Below are 6852 nucleotides of genomic sequence, written 5' to 3'. Positions count from 1 at the left end.
TAAAGTTGTCAGGGACTAGTAGGTGAGCTTTTAGTGGTTGTATTAGTTATCACTAAAAACGAACTTCGAAAACGTTTTTAAGTAGAACTCGAACGAAAAGAAATTAAGCTAGCTAGTCCCATCCAACGTGGTGATTGCTGTATTCCGAGGTTCCGCACAATCCTCGATGTTGAAGGTTGAAGTTAACGAGGTAAAGGAAATGGTTGTTACCAACGTTTCAATAGCTGTAGCGGTTTAAAAGGCAGCTAAAAGCTGAATTTCGTAGACGATGTTGTAATCGAAAACGGCCTACTATCTCCTATCAGTTTAGTATTAGGAACTCGTTGAGGTTGGTAGATGCAACAGAGTACAAATTAAGAAAAACTCATTTGTCTATGAAATTCGAAAATACTAGACATATTTGAAACGTTGACACTCTGGGATCTATCAGGATATATACTCTATATTATCCTGATTTGAGAATTGGGCCGAATTCGTAAAACCCACCACCGTTCTGGGTTCTCCAATCGGGGATAGAGTTTGTGTACCGGCGGATCCTGGTATTAAGGAAGAGATTCTAACAGAAACACATCGGGCGCCGTATGCTTTACACCCTAGGAGTACGAAAATGTATAAAGATTTGAAGCTGAATTACTGGTGGCTTGGAATGAAAAAGGAAATTGCAGATTTTGTGGCCAGATGCTTAACCTGTCAGCAGGTTAAGGCTGAGCATCGACTTCCTGCGGGAAAACTTCAGAGCTTACCCATACTAGTGTGGAAGTGGGAGAGGATCACTATGGATTTTATCGTGGGATTACCTCGCTCACAAGCAGGTCACGACACAATCTGGGTAATTGTTGATAGATTGACCAAATCTGACCACTTTATTCCGATTCATACAGTCTGGTCGGCGGAGAGACTCGCACAAGTGTATCTTGATGAAATTGTGCGTTTACACGGAGTACCTGCTTCGATTGTTTCAGATCGAGACACCCGATTCGTTTCACATTTCTGGAAGAGTTTACAGGAGGCCATGGGTACTCGATTGGATTTTAGTACTGCTTTCCACCCCCAGAGTGATGGGAAGTCCGAACGTACTATCCAGACCTTTGAGGATATGTTGAGGGCCTGTGTGATTGATTACCAGGGCAGTTGGCCACAGTTCCTGCCGATGGCTGAATTTGCTTATAACAATAGTTATCAAGCAAGTATTCAGATGGCACCTTTTGAAGCCCTTTATGGTAGAAAGTGCAGATCACCACTTCATTGGAGCGAAGTGGGAGAAAGATTAGTTTTGGGTCCAGATATACTGCACGAAACTGAAGCTAAAGTTCGACTGGCACGAGAACGTCTACTGACAGCACAAAGTCGACAAAAGAGTTATGTGGATAAACGTCGGCGAGAACTGGAATTTCAGGTTGGCGATCATGTATTCCTGAAAGTATCACCAACGAAAAGAGTTAAGAGATTTGGCATAGGAGGGAAGCTGAGTCCTCGATATATCGGACCCTACGAGGTGTTGGAGCGGATCGGCCCCGTAGCGTTCGGCTTGCCTTGCCGCCAAACTTATCGGGAGTGCACAATGTGTTTCATGTCTCTACACTGCGAAAGTATGTTTTTGATCCAACCCACATATTGGGACGTACTCCAGTGGATTTACAAGAAGATTTGAGCTTTGAGGAGCATCCAGTGAAAATATTAGCTCGAGAGGTGAAACGGCTTCGAAATCGCGAAATACCTTACGTGAAGATACTGTGGAGCAATCACGATGAACGGGAAGCCACTTGGAAACTGGAAAGTGCAATGCGAGAGCACTACCACTATCTTTTCTCGACTGAACCTTAAGGTAATTATCTAAAGTTTCGCGGACGAAACTCCTTTTTAAGAGGGGTGAAATGTAATATACTGAATTTTTACAAATTGCGAAATTCGAGTGCGAGGAATGATGTGTGGAACTCTTCTACATGTTCTATAGGACTTGAACAAGTTTTTGAATAAGTTAAAGAGTGCTTGGAAGGCTAGAAGCAAGAAAGTGCATTGCTCGGGCGAAAACCAGCTTTTTCTGCTTGCTGTACCGGTACAGCCATTAGCTTGTACCGGTACACAATGCAGAAACGTGGCAGCTTGGGTATTTCGGTAATTTCACACTTGATCTCTATCTTTAAGACCCCAGCTCGACCAGGGATACTCAGTGGAGCCTGCTGGAGTCCAAAGGAGTGTTCTCCCATCTTTCTCTCTCTCTCTCTCTAGGGTTTTTCTCTCTCTACAAAGAAGTCGCCGATTTCGCTCGTTTTCGTCGTCGCGCGCGTTCTTCGCTGGTTGCGAGCGTCGCAGCGCCTTTGTGCACATGCAAGAGAGCGTTTTGGAGGGATTTTTGCATCCCCGAACCAAGAGTTCGCTGGTTGGAAGCTTGAGAAGATAAACGACTCGATGTTTTCCGTTATCGGCATTCTAATTGTCGATTTGAGTATTGAGTTTGAGTTTTTGCTTCTAACCGACATAACTGAGAATTCAGCTATTAAAAATGAATTACTTAGCTGTGAATTAAGCTCCTTAGACTAGGGATAAGCTTCTTTGAAGGTTAATTGAGAGAATTAGCCATTTATGAAGCTAAATTGGAACTAAATGCAACTATTGGAGCGACTTGATGCAATTGGGGATTATTTCTTCGCAGCAGGTCTTCGAGCTTCGTTGAGCTGAACTTGTACTCTTAGAAGCTGATTTGAAAGCTGTTCTAACCAAGGGTAAGCAGGAATTTCTGTTAGAAATTCAATTTCGCAAGAATTGAACCATATAAGCTTATATACAAGCATTTTGACGCCGTTTTGACGTTGTTCGCAGCGAGATTGCGATCGAGCCTTGGATCGTCTTCGACTGACTTGTGAGGACTCCTGGAGGTTACACTTGAGGTATTACACTAGCCCAAAGCAGGGATTCAAGCTATTACCTTGTACTAAGTGTAAATTAGGCCGAAATCGGACATTTCGGTCGTCATTTTGACGCGGTGTTAATGTTTGTGTTCAGCAGGATTGGAACCTTGTTGAGCTGACTATTGGGACTTCTTGTGACTATTGGAGCCTAGTACTAGGTGGGTCGGACCTAACCAGAGCAAGTGGAGCTCCCCTATGATCTATATGTACTATAGAATTGGTGTTGTTGTGAGCTTTTGTGTTTGATATAGGACTTGAGAAGTAAAATTGAATTGAAATCTCTATAAAGTAGAGAAGACATATACATGAAAGTATTTATATTTATATTTATATTCAATTCAATTGAATGACTTATGAGCAAGTGTAGGATGCACTTATAAAGTAGAGAACAATAACATTCTCTTGACTCTAAAGTAAAGAACTATGGCATGCTTATGATTATATTAACAGTGCCATAATAGTGGAAAGATTATAATGCCATGTGATTTAGCATTACTCTTACATATTTACAATCTAGTGGATACTAGTTCTTGTTACTATTCGTGTTTTGAAATTCCGATCAGAGGATCGAGGGTAAGAACATTACAAATGAAAACATGATAATTGAGACCTGTGGACTGTGAAATATGCTTGCTTGCCATCGTGCTCATTCGCACACGCTTGTGAGGGTCGCTCCCTACAAGCCGGCACTCCGGAGTTGACCTACGCAACAGTTGCTCGCCCGTGCGGGATTGGGTGCCGAAGTGGATTGCCGTGGGGAGTGTATACTACCACGGGGCCATTAGGCGCGGCGCAAGCTGGACTACCTTGGGTAGGTCCCTGTGAATGAAAAGAAAGTGCTAAAGGACATTGGACAGTAATGAATGATCACCGGTCATTGTGTATAGTTTCTGCTTACACATTCATATTTATGTTCATGCTTACAGTAGCTGCTATGCTTTTATTGTTCAATTCATTACTGTAGAAAGCTATTACATGTTGTTTATATGCTTATTAATTGCTTAGCATTAGAAAGGTATCCTGCAATTACATGCTCATTACTTGTTAGCATCATGCAATTATTGCTTTTACTTTCCATTTAGTACATCATGAGCCTAGTGGTGTAATTCGCCGAGGCTGGCGGCTTACCCACTGGGAACTATTGTTAATAGTTCTCACGCCCTTTTTATGGTTGTTTTTACAGAGCCATCTACAGGAGAGGCTAGGGATCGTGGCAAGGGAGTCGCGTCTAGCTAGACTTTGCTAGGAGCGTGCTAGTCGATTACCTTGCTACTCGGGCTACGGCCGAGGGTGATGTCCATTGTATAGAGTGACTACCATTGTATAGATGTTTGTGTGTACCCTGTGTTGTATATGAGTTGTAGATCCAGATGTTATAGTTCATACTTCTTCTCCTTTTGCTCAAATTTTGGATTGTATACTCTTTGTTCTTTTACTGATAGTATATCGACTTTTACATTGCTCTGATATCAGGATAGGACTCTCTTTGTTTTACTTCCTATCGACTTGCTTTCTTCGTAGACGCCTTATATACTGCAGGTGTATGGCGGGTCTGTGCACGTACCGGATATGCTTCCGCTGGTATCCGGGCGTGACAAGTAGGCTGTGAGTTCTTGGTGATTTAGGCTATGAATTCTTAATTACTAACATGCATAAGTGCTATAGAAGCCTTGGAAACTATATAAAACTGCATACATATATACATATATATACATGTTGATGGATGGTTAGAGCAAAATTTGCAATGAATGGGTCTTGAATTTTGGTTGGAAAGATGCCCCCTGCTGTGAAGAAAAGTTAAATAGGAACTTCTTGAGTGTGGAAGTTTCTAAGTGTTAGGGGCTCTATGGAGCTAACTCTATGTAATATGTATATGTATATGTATATGTGTACTTAGGATTAGTGGTTGGGAGACAAAATCTGAGCTAAAATCCCACTAAATCCTGTTTGAAGTTGGTATTATTTGTCCCTAATTCTCAGCTCCTAAAGAACGGAATTGATAAGAAGCTTAATAGTAAGACTAGGTATATGTATATGTTAATAATATATACATATATACAAGTTGGAGCTAAAATGCAAAGTTTGTAAAAATGAAAATATGACCTGAACATAATCTCTTTTATTCCTCTATGAAGGAATAGTGGACGCGCTCGGAAGTTCAAATTGACATTCCGATGAGCCTACGGCACGCTAATGAGGAAAACCTCATTTTAGCTTCGTTTGTCGCGAGCGAGGATCGGGATGGTTCATAAATTGTGGAAAGTGGATTTCTCGCATTCCAGCATCATTTAAAGGTGGGTGGCGCTTTCCGAAGTCATCGAATGACCTTCTATGTTTATGTCGTCATTCTTGAGCATACATGGATTGTATATGTTTAGTTGAAATTCATGCATTATAGGGTCAAGCTTGATATGTGGTTAATTATGACATGTGGTCTAATTGTATACTTGACAATACAATTACTTGTGAACAGTGACTAGTAAACATAGAACCCTATAGATGTATGAATTTGTACTGGAATATTAAATAGTAATAAAGTGACATTGTGAATAGATTGCATGAGTGGCACCGAGTGTTGTAAATGTTAAACAAAGTCAATGAGCTTGTAAAATGTGTGGCATTAGAACTAGATGAACTAATTAGCATCTAGAGTTGGACAAGTAAATCAAGCATAAAAAGCTAGTTAAAGAGTGTCATTGTCAGCGTATCCTCTAAGCGAGGATTGGATCATACTCACAATAGTCTAATGCCCAAGGTAAGGTCGCTCCTCCTTGGGTGATGAGCTCCGGAGTAGGCATCAACTGGATCAGGAGCTAGCGTCTCCCCCAGTAGACGATCCCGTCGGGATGTAGCTTGCGTCTCCTCAATACTTGGGATTTAGTTTGTGAGTTATTGTTAACCAAATGGTTAACCAGTTGGATTGGGTAAAGGTTATTAGTAGCATGCATGCATCAATTTCAGATATTGTCTACTGTTTCTTTCAGCTTTGTGCAGGCATTGTAGTAGTTATATGTTATAGCTGGTTACTATCTATTCTCTTTTCTTGCCTACATATGCTTGAATAAACCTAGTGGGTGAGTCGGCGAGGTCGGCAGCCGAACCCACTAGGAACTTTCAGTAGTTCTCACCCCACTAACCATACAGGTTCTAGCTCGTGCGGGGTGATCGAGGATCGTGGTATGGACAGCGTTCCATAGATAGTGGACATCCATCGAGTATAGTTGTACCTTATTTATTTCATCTGTTTATAGTTGATGAAAGTAAATGTAAATTATTCATTTGAAAGATGGCAATATATGTATTGGAAGAATGAATGTAATAATTATGCAAGCTTTGTATTTGATTTAAAGTAATCAAGATACAATGTCACGCCCCGGGACCGGCGGAGGCCCTCCCGGTGGCGTGCCCAGACCCGCCATATGTCTACACATATAAGGCGTCTACAACAAAAAGCGGAAGAAAAGCAAGAAATAGAACAAATAAAAGAAGGGAAATAACCAGCAACTAATGATATCAGAGCAAATATAGTTTAACATCTACACCAAAAATAAAGAGATAAGATAGACAATAAAGGAAATCATAAGTAGTACAATATCTGTCTCTAGTACAAAAATGGTGGTCTCTATACATATCGGGTACAACTCTGAACCTCTCACAAAAAGATAACACGAGAGGTAGACCACCTATCAAACGATCCTCGGTAAGGCACCGTAGCCCGAGGCGATACCCTTTCCGCGATCCCTGGCCTCTCCCTGCGTGGAAGGCTCTGAAAAACATCGAGAAAAAGATGGCGCGTGAGAACTATAATTTATAGTTCCCAGTGGGCAATTACTGACCTCAGCTCTTGCTCCACTAGGCCCAAAAACAAGGGTAAGTAACGATAATAATAAAAAGCAATAAGAGCATATACATAAACTGCTGAAAGGAAGCATAAATGAAAGGC

At 41.3% G+C, this 6852-nt stretch overlaps 1 long non-coding RNA gene across 2 annotated transcripts in view; it reads left to right on the top strand.

Moving 5' to 3' along the window:
- LOC109709611 overlaps positions 1-6258 on the top strand; it is a 36517-nt gene extending 30259 nt beyond the window's left edge. For both annotated transcript variants that reach the window (XR_002216167.1, XR_002216168.1), the window contains exon 4: positions 6061-6258. This is a non-coding gene — a long non-coding RNA (uncharacterized LOC109709611). The remainder of the gene's footprint in view (positions 1-6060) is intronic.

Source organism: Ananas comosus, linkage group 4, assembly GCF_001540865.1.
Source record: "Ananas comosus cultivar F153 linkage group 4, ASM154086v1, whole genome shotgun sequence".
In the NCBI taxonomy this organism is placed as follows: domain Eukaryota; kingdom Viridiplantae; phylum Streptophyta; class Magnoliopsida; order Poales; family Bromeliaceae; genus Ananas; species Ananas comosus.
This window is presented reverse-complemented; position numbering and strand designations above follow the sequence as displayed.